Consider the following 13,866-nt stretch of genomic DNA (forward strand, 5'->3'; position numbering starts at 1 on the left):
TATGAGGCAGGCAATTTGATTTCTGAATTTCCAGAAAGAAGATGATCCTTCCACTGTATTCTTCACTATTTAATAAACTGATTAACTGATAATGTTCTCTACTATAAAGGGAATAAAGTGGCACGAGGAAAAAGAATGTGTTGATCTATTGAGCTATTGGTAATAGGTGAATGGTTGGACTGGATGATCTTTTAGGTCTTTTCCAACCGATTCTATGATCTGATATATTCAGGACCTACATATTATATACAAGAGCACACAAACATTTGAAAACTGCCTTTCTGGAATAAAACATGAAGGATCTTCCACATTTATCCCATAGGTAACAAATGGAGAAATTCTGTGAGGTTTTTTGCAGTTTGTAAACATAAGATGAAATCCAAAACAAATAAATTCTCTTTGATATATTTGACTTCATACATTCAAAGGATATATAACATAGCTGCTGGAGCACCATTTTTATTTTAAATGCTGAACGTATTCTCAATACATTCAGATGGAACAATTTAAAATATCAGAAAGCATATGTCTTAATAAAGAACATGGAATTTGATTTTGCCTTTACCATATTTCCTGCATATTTTCTGCATCTCTAGACACAGACAAAAAAGCATTGGGGAAATAGTATGTTTATGAAAATGGACTTCTATAATTCAGAGTGGAGCTTTGTCATTTGAAAGCACAGTCTGAGATTTCTTGCTTTTTCTTCCTTTTTCTTGCTTTTGTTCTTCCTATGAACCCCTCTCCCACTGGTGGTGGGGAGGTGATTGAGCAGCTGTGTGGGCTCATAGCTGTTGGGCAGGGTCAACCCACTGCATCAGGACACATAACTATATGCAGTTTATTCACATGTTACTAATAAGTGCTTATTCATATTCATTGGCATTTCCTACTCAAACTTGTGACAGTTTGAACTCTAATGATTAGTATATGATTCTCCAATAAATGTTCTTGGAATGAATGGAGTGCAATGCCTTTTGTTTGATTGATCGTTTTCTTCTTGGTACTCAATAATTGTAATTTTAAATATGACGGGCACCATGTGAATAATGAGGATTAGGTTTTCTTCTAATTTAAGAAAACATAAACTGGCTAAAAAATGAGTTTAGGGAATGGGTGAGGACAGAGTATGTGAGTGTTAAATGTTTCTTTCATAAGGTTTGGGGTCTTACATTTTATGATGAAGGGATTCTGCAGAAAGACATAGATTGTATTTGAATTTCTGAGGATTATGAGGTTGATCCGTAATTTCTCACTGTGCTAACTGCACAATTTCACATTGCTTTGCAGTTCTGTTCCTGGCATACTTCCGTATTGCCTGTGTGTTTTCAGTTTGCTTATTTATTGAATTAAGCAGACAGCTATGTAAAGAAATCTTCCTGAGATGGAAGAGGCTTAGAGGCTTATACCTAAGAAGGAACATCCAACTTCAAAATGATCATTAATTGTAAACAAGTTCTTAGTGAACGCAATTAATACCTTCAAAATACATGCAAAATTGAATAATTAATTACAGGAGATAGTAAAATTGAGAAGAGAAAAAGAAGGCATAGCTGCACATCCAAGCAAACTACATTAAAGGCCTTAAGAAACTTTCCCTTGTCTGAGTTGAAAATACAAGATAAAATATGAGATACTTATATGAAATACGAGATAAAAATGAGATAATTTACAGAAGACTATAAAAGCTTTTCAAATCAGAGAGTAGACTATAATCTTTACCTGTTTTGCTGAATTAATATTCAAAGTGAATCAGCCACATTGGTGCTCACTCAGTGACAACAAATCTATTTCTGGGGGCTGTTGAATTATTCACTTCCCATCAGTTACTAATGAAGACTTCTTTAAAATGTGAGGATGTCAAGGTTGTCACATGAGGTAATAACAGTGTCTGGTGGAGAAGCTGCAAGTTCAGTCTTTCACTAAGTGTAGACAAGAAGATTTTTTCTTTTGCAAGACTTTATTATTAGGAACAGAGAAGAGTTACTGCAGATAACCTTAAATGGAATACGTATATTCAAGGAGCAGTTAACTTCTTCCAGTGATATGTTCTTAAAAAGAATTCCAGTTACCTCCAGAGATCATAATGTCCTTTCCTTTATCATGAGATCAACAACTGAGGAACTTGTTGGCATTTGAGACTCTAAACAAGCCTGCCTCTCTGCAAGGACTCATAGAAATGAATGACATGCAAACAAGGTCAGAAACTGAACTGTAGAATACATGCCATCATTAAGGAAAAGACAACTTCGGCTGAGTTTGTATTGTACTCGAACCTAGTACATCTAAGTTAACACCGAAGACTCTAGTGAGTACATTAAGAATTTTTTTTTGCCCTGTACACGGATGAAATTCCTTAATTCTTCAAATTGTATGCATGTGTAATCATGGTTGAGCTAAATACAGAGCTAGAGATATCCTATAGTGGTTTTATTTATTTGCCATGTTAACATAAGCCTGATTTTTATTTCTATTTGTTTTGTTGAAGTATCTTGGAGTCAGATTCCTCTTCAGATTAAGAGAAATGTTATTTATGGCACATGGATGCTACAGTTGATGTCATACTTGCACTGGATGACAGGTCTCATGTCTGCAGTCTTTTTTCTTGAGTACTTCCAAAATACTTGAAAGAGATCATCTGCTAACGTTGCAAATCAGCATGTTTTTAAAGAGTAAAATCAAGTGTAGCTTTTCTATCAAATGTAAATACTGACAGGGGCTGCATGCAAAATATCGGATCGAGAAAGAAGTGAAATAACCACACATTTACTTCATATGAGAGCTTTCTTTTTATGAGGCAGATGAAATTGTGCTACAGCATTTTCATCAATATGAACATCCAGTATCTTTCATAGGATCATAGAATCATAGAATCACCAAGGTTGAAAAAGACCTAAAAGATCATCCAGTCCAACAGTTCACCTATTACTAATAGCTCCCACTAAACCATGTGCCTCAATAAAATATCCAGTTGTTCCTTGAACACCCTGATTGTTGGTGACTCCACCACCTCCCTGGGCAATCCATTCCAGTGCCTGACCACCCATGAGAAGTAATACTTCCTAATGTCCAGCTTGAATCTCCCCTGACGTAGCTTGAAACCATTCCCTCTAGTCCTATCACTAATGACACGAGAGAAGAGGCCAACTCCCAGCTCACTACAACCTCCCTTCAGGAAGTTATAGAGAGCAATAAGGTCTCCCCTGAGCCTTCTCTTCTCCAGGATGAACAATCCCAGCTCCTTCAGCCTCTCCTCATAAGGCCTGTGCTCCAGACCCCTCACCAGCTTTGTTGCCCTTCTTTGAACACTTTCCAGGGCCTCAGTGCGCTTTGTTAAAAGCACAATGGAAATGATTAGAAGCAAAACACTGAGGTGTTCTGCATTTTTTATCAGTTCTTAACATTCCTCGACATGAACATCTTTTAAGTACTATTTCCTACAGCATACACTCAGAGCAAATGATGACAAAACAGGTCTTGGACACAAGTCGTAAGTTAGCTGTTACAATGATAACAGGAGCCCTTACCTGTAAGATTTTTGTTTGGATGGCGAGAATGGTGAGTTATAAGACAGTAGTTGTTTATTTGTACTGGTCATGGCAACAGAGTTGATAAAAATAAATAACTATCGACTGGGAAAGAAAGTTTTCTTCTTTACTTGTTCTTCATAACTGCATTTCTGGGTGACTGAGAAGGCATATCTTTAGCTTGGGAGCCAAGGACTTGTCATTTCACTTTATATAACTTCCACATATTATATAAGCGGTAATTTCTCAAGTGCAAAAACTGCAGAATGTATCACCCCACTTTTCATGCGTTATAACAAAATGCTTTTCAACTAAGACGCTCCCTGGTGTCACAGAATAAACACACAGCCTATTTTGCAGATTTAGGTCAGGCAGAAGTGGGTTATTTCTATAGCTATGGGAGACAGCACAGAGTGACAGACAGGTCTTCCGTCCTGAATCAATACAGACTTAAAAATATGAACATTTACAGCAGATACGATCAGCTTTGTAAAGGGACTGATATGCCAGAGCAGCCTCTGTGAAAGAGAAGACTTTGGCACAGCAACTGTGCTAGTGTGTTCCTCATGACTCTTGAGTCTACAGCCTTGTAGTCTCAACATATCCCTGTTCAGCTTGCTTGTCCTGTGACACTGCTGTGTCCTTGACAATCTTTTAATCACAGGGAGCCTGCTGTCACCTCCCCACTTTGAGATTTTATTCTCCTACTATCTGAGAGACCCTTATTGTGCTACAGACAAGACACAGGCATCATGGTTCTTCTAATGAAGACTGCTGTCTTACCTGTTGTCTTTGCCTGTAGTGTTCGGTATCCAGCATCATCAACTTTTGGATTTCACCTTCTCTTTCCACCTCTGTTTACTTCACGAATCCCGTTTGCAAGTCTGGGATTAGTATGGTTACAGCAGTAACTCTGCATTTCTTAATACTGCAAATACAGTTCAACCAACAATGGTAATAAGAATAAAATACTGTACAATTTATTTTTACCTAGGAACCCTAACTTTTTAGATGTTTATAGGGCAGCTCCACAACCTCTAATTATTGGATTGCTCCACTTTGACTGTCTCTTTTTTAATGAGTACACTCAAATCACAGAAGGTTTCAAAATTGCCTGGGATAAAGGTAAAACATGTTTCACTACGAGCCAGCATAATGCCACGTTTTGTCCTGTTTTGACTGTACAGTATCAGACATTTCAGTCCTTATGTGGTAAAAAGGATCCACAGTGTTATTGACAATTTGCTTTAAATAATAGCTGGCAAATTACTGTTCTTTTAGTGGTTTTTGCCACCTCATGCATAGGAAGCATCACAGCCCAACAGTTTTCATATTCTGAGATAGCTCACATTTTCTGATAATATTCAGAAGGGAGAGGAAAAAAATGTTGAATAGCTGGTGTTATTATATAACATGATCCAAACCAGTCTTGTCAGAGCTAGGGTTTGCAAATATACCCTGAATAGCACAGGCTTTTAAGGAAGCAGGTATAGAAGATGAGTTGAAATCAGTTCTGTGAGTTGTCAAATAACTTCATATTGTTCTAAACATTCACAGTTTGGGTATGATTACTGTGCCCTGTGTAGTATGTTGCATTTGCTTTCAAGTAGCGACTGTTCTCAGGAGCATCCAGTCCCAGGTAGAAAGCAGAGTTGGAGCTTCACGCTTAAATGTATTGGATTGACTTGGATCCGTTCCACTTACTGTCATCAGATAATCTTGGATGAGCAATTGCTGCCCTGTGGGGATTCCAATCTGATCTTTTATCTAATAAATTGCATGCTATAGGACACATGGGGACAGCTTCATTAGAGTGGTGAGGAACACTGAAACACACCTAACATTTTGCAATATCTAAATCATTCTTGTGATGATAAGCCAACTCAGACCACATAAAAAGTCAGTCCCCTTCCTGCTTATTAGCTCCCTTCAAGTACTGAAAGGCTGCAATGAAGCTTCTCCAAAGCCTTCTAAACAAGCCCCAGTATCTGGAATTATTCTGGCACAGTACAGCATTCATGTGCATCTTCATTGCAAGAGGCAGCTCACAGTGCTGTGGGGTTAAGGGTAAAACAGCAAACAAGAAATGCTGGCTGAAAACTGGAGTAATATTTGTTCTCACTTCACCACAGTTTGTAAATATGCTGGGTGTTCCATTTCAAATGGAGGGATGTAACAAGGTGAGAAACAGCAAGAATTAAAAGAGAATGCAGGATTTATTCTTCAGCTTATTCTAAACAGTGAAAATGCTGGAAAATTAAAGAATTTCCAGTGCTTTGTCTAGCTCTAAACACCTGTTGTTTCCACTGTCTTCAGGAAAGCTCAGGAACCTTCACTTGGCAGAATGCATCTTTAAAACTGCAAGAGAATACATGATAGGGACTATATTTGCAAAGGCATTAACTTGAAATACAGAAGGCTTTGTACTGCTAAATAGGGGGGCATGGGTCCAGCCCCTGGCCTCAAGGCCAGCTTGCGCTTAGGACTAGCCCAGTCCTGGGGGATCTCCTAGACACAGCTGGTTCGAGCAGTCCAAGTGCAGCTGGAGAACGAACTTGCAATTAAGCAATGTGTGGATCATGGAGAGGTCAAGTGTCTGAGCTGCTTCAAGGCCCTGTTTATATATTTAGCAGTATAAAATTGTCACCAAGGTCTTCTTTCTTAGTTAACAAAGAAAAATGTCTCAACCAGTTGTTTCAGTTCACTCAGTGTTAGCTGACTGCAGAGGGAGCACACAAAAAAGAAATCTTCTTGCTTTAATAATTAGGAAAAGAGTGGCTTCTATAGGCTAAACTTGAATTTCGTACATGCATCACGAGTGTCCTAAGACATGAATCAGCGACCATCATAACCAGTGGCTTTTAGTTGTACAGAAAGTTTTCCATTACTAGTTGCACTCAGGATCCTGGATGGAAGCACTTGTTTTAAAGTGCATCTGTGTGATAGTGCTGACTCTGTAATGCAAACTCTTAAATTGCAAGAGAGAAATGTAAAGCCTTTGACAAAACATCTTTTGTGTTTGAATTTTTAGGCAAAAAAAGGGGAAAAAAAGTAAAAAAAATTGTTTCTATTTTAACACAAATACTTTGCTTACAAAGACTGGGTCAACTAAATCTGTAGCTGATACAAGAGAAATTAAATATATAAAATAAATTCCAGGTAGGTTAATGGACTCACATGTGGGGAGCTCAAGAAAGTAACATTAAAGCAGGCTGACTGAAATCTCAAGACAGAAGAATGCAAAATGTATGTAAAAAAATCATGACCTACTAAAATAACCTAGGATGGTAACTATATTCACTTTTTATTCTCTTTAGATTTATTCTGATAAGGTCTTGTTTGAATTCATTTCCTTTTTCGTTTCTGCATACATATTATCCAGTGCCTACATCATCAAGAAAAAAATGTCAAGTGGGGGAAAACTTGGCAGCCATGAGTAAATCTCTTCTTGTTATGGTGATGACCCAAACTCCCAAAAACTGAAGTATTTTACATCTACGTGGAAAAGCAGAACACTAAGTTTTGTTTATCCTTGTTATGACAATGCTGGAGAGCATGTGCAGACTCCTTTCACAAACTAAGAATGTACTTGTTGTGGGCAGTTAGCAAAGCAAGTCAAAACCACAACCTTTTCTGAGATAAAAACAATGGCACCTTAATTGTTTGTCACAGTGATAGGGCACTGCAACTTCAATACCAGTTTATGACACTGGGTGGATCTCTGAATTCAGAACAAGAAAAGAAACCCTTTACTTGACGCTGCCTTGGTGGGAGAGATGTGAGTTGGGTTCCACCCCATTAGTGAGCTTCTTGATTTCTCCACTTCAAATCTACTTTGTGGCAAGGTGTGCTGCTGTGGCATCACTATCACTGCTGTTTGTGGCTGAAGGAATGTGGCTAAATTATCATCGTAAAGAAGCAGAATAGACAGTTGAATGTTCCTTCTGATGAGACTTAGTTGTATAAAATGTTGGGAATCTTCAATTCTTTGTCACAGAACTTGAGTTTGTCTTGCTTTTTAAACACTTGTTCTGAAACTGGTCTGAGCAGAAGTCTTGAAAGTCAAGGGAGATTTCTGCTTACCTTTTGAGTGCACATTGTTGTAGCCACATCTCTTATGTAAAACTTTTGTTCTTTACTTTTTATTTATTTGTTTGTTTGTTTGTTTGTTTTCCAGAAAATCATGACATTTCTTGAATACTCACCCAGTTTCTATAGTGAGAATGTTTTCAGACCTACAAGTGTTTTAGGTTAGATATCCAGGTGTTTGTCCTGAGTGGGTGAAAATTCTGAGCTGACAAAATTGAAACTACTGTATTCTCATATGTGAAGTATTTCCTGTTCATTATTAAAGTGTATATTATATTTCCTGCAGTCCAGCTTGTTGCCTCAGAGAACTCATGTTTTCATCTATCTGCAATCTGTGTGGCACATAACATACATCTGGTTTAACAGAAAACTGAACAACTGTCCATGTATAAAGCAACATATAATTATTCAGATGTATGTATAATGTATAATTCAGATGTACAGTAGATGTACGTAATTTACAAGCTACTGTAAGTCTAAGAATTAGTTTTGAATTTGTATTGTAATCTTTCTATCCTTATAGCAATGTTGCACCATAAGGAAGAGAAATAGCCTACTTTAAAAACATAGTGGACATCACTGTTGTCCATAGTACTTTTAATAGGCTACTACTAACGTGTAGGGTTTCCTGTGTCCTGAGACTCTTATGATCTAACTGCTACAGAAATGCAAAATATGTAATTCAAAGAGAAGGAACAACCTTAGTACTTACTCTGTATCTTTATGTCTGATGCTCTTGCGTCTCAGATGCAGTATAACATTCATGGTGTTATACCAGTATTGTCTTCACATCATAAATCATTCGGTTTAAAATTCAGATTGCTTTTGATACTAGATTTTCTGCTAATCCATGCTTTAATAACCTGAAACAGTGAAATAAAGCTGCTTTGAAGTTGATTTATGAGGCATTTTGCACGCTCCACTAGATTTTATATAATGGATTATACACTTAACAGAAGAATATATAACTGCAGAAAAGAGTTTAGAAAGCTATTTTTCTGTATTTCCCTAGTCAGAACTGAATTTTGTACATAAACGGTAACATCTGTTGTGTTAATCAACTGAAAGAAACATAAATGAAGATTACATTCAATTATGTATGAAGTGATTACTACCTTTTTTTTTTTTTTTTTCCAATCAGAGCTACCACTAACACATCTTTTCAGCTACCACTAACAACCTTTTCAGTAGTGCGTGGGGATAGGACTAGGGGTAATGGGATGAAACTACAGCACAGGAAGTTCTGCACGAATGTGCGGAAGAACTTCTTTACAGTGAGGGTGACGGAGCACTGGAACAGGCTGCCCAGGGAGGTGGTGGAGTCTCCTTCTCTGGAGATATTCAAGACCCGACTGGACGCCTACCTGTGTGATGTGGTGTAGGGAGCCTGCTTTGGCAGGGGGTTGGACTCGATGATCTCTAGAGGTCCCTTCCAACCCCTACGATTCTGTGATTCTGTGATCATGTGATCTGTATTCATCATATAATTCAACTGAAATGAACTTACACATCACTGGAAACGTGAACTGTACCGTTTTCATCCGTGCATCTAAAATCAGTTCAAATTGCAATGCTTTAGGCAGCTGAAGCAAAATAGCAGGGACAGCACCTTAGTCATCTGCTCTTCTCTGCTGTGTGTCTATCAGCCCAGCTGGATTTTGGCCAATTGCTGGTCTGTCTATAGTTGAGTATCTGAGCATAATTCATCCTCTGGTTTGAAGGAGTTATGTAAACAAGGCAAGGCTAACCCAAAACCAAGGGCTTTTCTGATTTATCACTCTGAAAGAAAAGTTGTTGCTAAGAAAAAATATCCATTTTCTATATTAATTTTTCAGGAGCAATTAAAAAAAAAAAAAAAAAAAAGGTGGAAATTTAATAGGGAACATGAAGCAAAAAAAAATGCAGGGAAAAAAAACATGTAATCAGGGTTTGAGAGCCATCTTCTTCTTTAATCAAATATCAATTTCCACTTTTTGCTTTTAAAATAGTAATTAGTAAGAAAATACATCAGCCTGATGGTGTTAAACAGCATCTGCCTTGAGATTCTTGAGATTTGGGGTCAGATCTGCATATCTTCACTGACTTGAACAGCATTGAAGCCATAAATGGTCCATGCTAGAGTTTACGTAATTCTCTGGTTTGTTACAAAAGCATCCTGCCATTTTCTACATAGAAAAGGCAGAATCATTTGCTTGGAGCAACTGAAATAATGCTGGAAAAGACTAGTAGAAGATATGAAGTTGTGCCCTGACTGGAGAACTGGCAACTGAAGCACTGTCACCTATTGACTATGCTGGCAGTTACCCTACTAAAGCTCATAGTGCAGTTGAGTGCAGTTTTATCTCAGAAAAAAAAAAAACAGCATGATAAGCAACTGCTTGAAATATCTTAGTCACTTGGATGCTGTGTTTTAGTATTTCAAGGAAAATACAGTTTATCATCTTATCAAGGAGATTATCTTTGAAACGTGAGTTGCATATTTCCCTGTTTCTCTTCACCTGCAAATGACATGTAGATTGGTATAATTTTAAAGCCTCTAGCATGAAACATACTTAGATCCACCAAACAGTTGGACTTGACAGCCTGTTGGTGTGGTTTCTCTATAGGGAAGAAGTGTTTAGCAATTTTATGATTTTCTTTCTTTTTCATTTCAGGAAGTGCTGTTGTACTCAAATGAAACCATACTCCTTTCAGCTAATTTTCTGTTGGCTCCTCATTCAGGACAGAATGTAGAAAAAACTCATGTAATACAGATATCCCTTAGAAGATACAGCAGTCTGGTGGTTCGAGTAGTCAATTAAATACAGTAAACCCAGCTTCAAATGTTTGTCTCCCATATTTTTTATAGAACTGTCATGCCTATAGTCTAAAATCTTCTTTTGTGCCAAAGTGTGCTGGAGCCTCTACTTTCCATTTGTTCATCCAATCATTATCCCTTCTCCATTCCTACCAATGCTTTTCTTCCTGCTGGCATCATTCAGTAACATTCTTCCCGTCTCCTTTTCTTCCTGAGGGTTCTTCCCATGCTCAAGTCCATCTCCACTAGAGTTTCCCAGGGATTCTGCCTGCCACTGTGAAAAAACAGTGTTGTTTTAGGTTTAGATTGTCCCCACTTCCCCATTCTCTCTTATAAATGATTTTAGATGTGAAGAAACCTTGTCGTCTTAAATCTCCAATTCTACGAAATACCTGGGAGGTAAATGTGATACAGTTCTTCTGAAAATCTTAAATTTAACGGTGTGATCTATGCAGGAAAACATATGTGCCTAGATCCATCACTTCTACAATTTACCTGAATAGATTGAACTGCTAATTTGAGTCATTATATACGACAAGTTACACCCACTTGTGTTGAGGCAGAAGTGGAAGCACAAGGTTTCACAGGCTAAAAATGTATTTATCTTAGTTATCCTGTATCATTTTAAAATTATCTGAATCTAAAAGCCAGCCACTCCTCTTCCCTTGCATAGATATTATTCTGTCAACACAGACTATGATGTTCCTCACAAGGTGATACAGAACAGGGCAGCCTTAAGCCATTCTCATGGCTGTTTTATCCACCACATGTAGGTATTCCTTTCTCAAAGCAGTTTTTATGTCCATGAGATAGATACTTCCTGAAGGATCCTAACCTTGCCAATCCCATAGAGATGAGCTCCAGATGCCGTTTGACCATTAATATGTACTATGGTTATGCTGCAGTTGGACTTGATCTTCAAGGTCTTTTCCAGCCGGGGTAATTCTATGATTCTATGTTCTGCACCATCCCAAAGTCCTGTAATCTCTACCTAGCACCTTGAATTCCAGAGGTGTGTGCCTTGGGCTAGACTGTGGGTAAAAACAAGGATCCCCTCAACACTCTCTTTTCTGGGGAACCTGAAAAGACCAAAGGACAGAATAAACTGACTGATGTGAACTCATAAATATTGTTCAAACAAAGAGTGTTTCAAGGATGGCCTTAAATACATTGATTGCTGCTTTGGTCACAGTGGACTTGTCTATCCAATGCTGGTTAGCCACTGAAAGGGCTTTCATGTTTTTTGTTTTTTTTTTTTAATATGAGTGATAAAGTAGATAAAGACAAACTAATCACGTAGTAAAAAGTAGGTCATATGTAATAAGCATTTCTAAAAAAAAAAAAAAAAAAAAAAAAAGAGTATTTTTGCTGCATCACTTCAATATATAAAGTTATCCTGGAATATAAAAGACTTTCTGGGCATGATATGCCATAATAAATTGTTTTTGGCTGAGTAAATGTGAAAACAGAATGAGCAGAGTACTATCTCTGAAAGTATCTGAGAATCTCAGAGATGAGACAGCACAGACCTGATTTCATCTAATCAAAGAAACTGAAACAAACTGATCACTACTCATGGAGTTTAAGTTTTAAGACAATAAAAGATGCTCACAGAATCACTGTCAGTTTGGGAAAATTATTACGTAGATGTGCAAAAAGAAAGCATAGGACAATCTTTTGTTAAGGTTCATAGACTAACTGTGATCAAGATAGCAAATAGTAAACGCATTTCTTGCTTTACAATCCAAAAACTAAATTCTTCAATTAACAGTTGGTTTTTTTTTTTCCTATGTTGTTAATCAATGACATTTTTGACTGCCTCAGAAATGTTATGAATTCAGCTGAATTCAAGTTGTCAACTTTTGTGGTTTGAAAACAGCTGTTCTCAATTTAATCAATATTTCCAAAGGTGATTAATAATTTTAAGTGCTCTACTTGAGGCAGAAATTAACCAGAGACAGAAAAGAGGCAGAAAAGTAAAGAGCAGAATGGTTAGTTCATGAAACTTTGGAAATGTTGTGCTGTAATACACCGAATCTACTGAATTCTAATACATTCACGAGAATGAATGCCAAAGAGTTAATTTTAATTAGCATGTTATATGCAATAACATGCTATTATCTTCACTTTATCATGTTATCTTAGCTCATCTCACATTCCTGTCTCCTATTAAATCATCATAATTATTTTTAATTCTAGACTCCGTGCTGGTTGTCTTTTTGTATCCTATAGTTCTCTGTGCAAATACCCAGGCGGCTTATAATGACCCTATACTGTTTTTAGATTTAAACTTCTCAGATTTTTCTTACCTCAAGTATGTATTTGTATATGAAAGTGTAGGGAGAAACTTTCAAGTAAAGAGCTGTGGATTAATTACTTTCCAAAACGTGTCTGCTTCCTTCAGTTTCCAAATATAGAGTTTCGTGTTTCTTTCTTTTTCACTTTCTAATCTGTCTGTAAAATTAAACGTTTATTAAGCAACTGCAGGAAAATATGTTGGTTTCAAATAACACACAAAGTAACATGTAACAGAAGTCTCTGAGCCGGAGTAGGAGTCAACATTACTCTTGCTATGGTTGCTACAGAATTCATAATTGGAGTCACTTTGTTCACGCCAGGCATTTAGATCTGTTTTGCTTTTCTTCCTCTTGTAAACTCCAACAGCAGGAACACCTGTGGCTTTAAGCCAAGCTGTGAGGTCTGTGTATAAGCCAGGACAACATTGCGGCATGTCTCTAAAGTGGCTCTGGTGCTTCTTAAGTCAGGTATTGGAAGCATTGAAGGAAGATGAAGGACCTTCCACAAATATGCCTCCTCTTTGCATTAGTGTGCGAGTTGTGATTCATCATGGCCACATGGTTGTACAGTCTTCTCCAGAAATTCCAGTATCCAGTCTCTGTTACAAGCTGGAAAGCAAAAACTAAGCAGTAAATTAAACACAGCAATATTGCAGTTATGGGCTATTTGAATAAACATTTAAAAAACATATTGGAGTTGATTACCACTAAACAAGCAGCTACTTGTTCAGCCTCCGGTCTAAGCTGAGTTGGTAAAAAAATTCAGTTGCTTAGGTTATAGAAGGAGAATCTAAACAACGTGTAAGAGTTATCCTTCTAAAGGTGTCCTGATCTCACAAAGTATCCCACAGCTACTCAGCCCAGGATTTCAGGTTCATTTCTCAAATGGAGGTTTAATGAAAATTTTGGAGATAAGAACCACCAGTTCTTACCTGAATATTAACCATTAGAATTTTCAACCCTAAAAACTTCTGTTCTTCAAAGCTTACCAATGCCTGTAACTTATCATGCTGCCTGTTCAGTGTAAAAGATTGTTTGATTTACTTTTTCCTATTACTCAGCTCCTCAGTGAATGTTTACATATTCTATCATGCTGCTGTTTCAGCTCCCCGAAAACAAGGGCCTGAGGTTACTTCATTGATGTTGATACAATGGC

Source organism: Coturnix japonica, chromosome 1 (genome assembly GCF_001577835.2).
Source record: "Coturnix japonica isolate 7356 chromosome 1, Coturnix japonica 2.1, whole genome shotgun sequence".
In the NCBI taxonomy this organism is placed as follows: Eukaryota; Metazoa; Chordata; class Aves; order Galliformes; family Phasianidae; genus Coturnix; species Coturnix japonica.